This window comes from Parasteatoda tepidariorum, chromosome 10, assembly GCF_043381705.1.
Source record: "Parasteatoda tepidariorum isolate YZ-2023 chromosome 10, CAS_Ptep_4.0, whole genome shotgun sequence".
Taxonomy (NCBI): domain Eukaryota; kingdom Metazoa; phylum Arthropoda; class Arachnida; order Araneae; family Theridiidae; genus Parasteatoda; species Parasteatoda tepidariorum.
Window position 1 is genome coordinate 59,344,012 of NC_092213.1, and position 3,208 is coordinate 59,347,219.

Sequence of the window (3,208 nt, forward strand, 5' to 3'; positions counted from 1 at the left end):
GACGTTTCGCCAAGCGAAAATGAGATAAAATATTTCTCTGAAGAGAAATATTATTAACGTTGTCAATAAATCTCTTAAACTTGACAAGCTGACGTAGCAAAAAAACCGAATAGAAGCAGATAGAAAGTTTTCTTCCATGGGAATACGGGAAACAGATTATTCTAATCCATTTAATAATCGTTAAAAAAAAGAAGAAGAAAAGAAACACATGCTAACAAGGATACTACTATTTGTAAATAACGATGTTGTTAAAAACGATGAAAATTCTATTAAATTGTCAAGTCATTAATTTTATTCTTATAATTAAGTGATAGTATCTTTAAACTTGATGTCTACTTTTAATGCAAGTACACAAATGATATTTAAATAAGCACATTAGAAGATAAAAAAAATAACCCAATTTAAATTCTAGAATGCCCAGTTTATTTCCGGGTTCGTTTACGGTAGATGAAAATTATACATGCTAAAAAATGTAAAAATGTTGTTCAACACTTAAAATTTTTTTAGAATGGCATACTTATGGCTACTTAAAATAAAAGTTTTTCAAGTTACGGAAACTTAATCATGACAAATATTCCATATGAAGCTGTGGTGGCTCAGGGGATAGAGCATTCACCTTTCAATGAGGTAAACAGGGTTCGAATCCCAGCGATGGCTGGTAGATGCGAATTCTGCACCCGGTTCGCACCAACCGCAGTGCGGACGTAAAAAAATATCTTCAGTAGAAAACGGATCATGGCTTAGAGTCCTCTTGCTGTCAGGTTAACCAAGGGAGGTTTTTGTAGTTTTCATCGTAAATGCGGGTTAGTTCCATCAGAAAGTCCAAAACTAATGCAAATATCTCCCAATACTTGATCTAGGAGTTTCCTTGTCTTCTGAATTGGATTCAAAATTACCAGCCAACGGAGTTGAAGATTAGCAGTCGTAAATCCGAAAAGAAATTGGGTCGATTGTTTAACGATGGATATAAAACCGTTATAAAAAGCATTCCATATAGAGTCAAGGTGGCTCAGGGGATAGAGTGTTTGCCCTCCAATGATGTGAACCGGTTTCAAATCCCAGCGATGGCTGGTCGATACGAATTTCGCACCAGACTTGCACCGAGCACAGTGCTGACATAAAATATCCTCAGTGGTAGACGGATCATGGGTTAGAGTCCCCTGCCGTCGCGTGGGAGCGAACGGCAGGGGACCTAACATCCAGGTCGAACTGGATGCTAGGGGTTCAGGCAGACACTTGAATTAGGAATCCCTTAAAAGTATATTGTCCATCACTCGCCGTTTTTTAGCAAACACCCCCACCTAAATTTATCATTATCACCTTTCGATATTTTTTATAGCCATGAATTTGATTTGAAAGAAGAGTGAAGGATTATTTTTATTATTAAACTTTTCATGAGAGGCTAAGAATGGAACATGTTCTAAAACATAAACAGTTGTAGTAAAAAAAATTTTTTCCGCGCTTAAATTGTAAAATAAATCATTATAATTGAGAGTTTTTTTGGGGGGGGTGGAGGTTTACAATTTCTTAACTTATTTTCTACGTATTGCACTTTGAAGTTACCCTTTTATTCCCCTTACACCCTCTATTAACAAGAGTATTTATCTGCAATTTTAGCTAAAAGTAGGTGAGAGGAAGAGGTTAGGTAACCCTCATACAGTAAAATGTAGGAGCAGTGCCCTACTCTCTCGCAAAAGCCTCGAGATTTCTTTTATTATTATTTTAACCCTTAAACTTCTTATGGGCTAGAGAAGTTTAAGTACTATTAAAAGAACAATTGTAGCGAGGAGAGAGATATGGGGGATATTTTTTCCCAGAAATTACAAATAAATAAAAAGAAAAAGATTAAAAATTTAAAAAAAAATTATTTTTCTCACACTTTTTTTTAAACTTACTTACTTAATATACTCAAGCTCTTAGTCACCTTTTTTTTTCCTCTTGAAACATTCCAAGAAATCAAAATATTTGGTAACATTTTTGCTTAAAAGCAGGTAAAGGGTGAGGTCAAAAAACACTCCACTCGGACAAAGTATTCTCCAACCTTTTTTCGCGAAAGCTTTGAGCATTCCTCCTTTTTATCATTCCAATATTTTTACAATTTGGGGATGTTTGAGGATGTAAAAAGAGGTTAAATGCTTAACGAAAAAAATGATAAGAAATTGAAAAATTGCCAAAAAAAGCTACAAAAAAATAATTTCTCAATTTTTTACATTTTAAAGGAGGAAATAACCCTTTAAATCCATCCTGTACCCCCTCGGAAATGTCCCATAACTCTCCGATATATTATGCATTAGAGCTTCCTTAATCTAACCCCACATTCACAAATTTTTAAAAATGTCTGTAAAAAAAAATTAAAAATAATTAGTATTAATTTCTTTTTTCACAATTTAAAGGGGGCAAAAATCAAAACAAAATCTGAATCGTTGCTCACAATGTTCATGTTTTAGAACCCTTAATTTCTCTAGCCCTTCATAAGAAGTGCAATAGTAAAAATAATCCTTTTTTCACCTTCAAGTCAAATTTATAGCCTTAAAATTCTGGAAAATTTATAAACATAGGGGGGGGTCGGNCAGGGGGGGGGGGGATATTTCCAGAAAACAGTAGATGGTAAAAGAAAAAACTAGATTCATATTCGGATTAAGGTCATTTTCGTAAAAATGAGCAAGAATAAAGTCAGGACTCGCAAAAAGGGTTTATTTATTTATTTTTAGGGCATTTGTTATCAGCTCGAAATAAGATAAATAAATCTTATAGGTGAGTTTGAAAACAGATCATATCGTAATTGTAGTATGAAAAAAAATTGACGAGGGCGTGGTTCAGTTTATTTTTTCTAGGAAATAGTTTTGTTTATTTTAAGTTACAATTGATTTGATTCAAATTGTAATAAATTTTACTTTTTTCAACAATTCATTCAATAGTTTTATCATTTTATTCATTCAATAACGCGATATCATTAAATGAAGTCATTATCTTGAAAAATTTTTGTTTAAATATACATAAATCACCAAAAGTGTTAATTTTTTTAATAAATTATTTCATTAAAAATGAATTATAACTAAACTTTTAAATTAATAAAAAATAGGTTTTTGGTGGCTGAAAAAAAAAGGGAATAATTCTGTTTCAGTATTTCTTGTGGTTAGCGTCTGTACCTTACCCCCCTCCACTCCTGACACCAGTGAATTTTCTATGGAAATGACGTGTTTCTGTA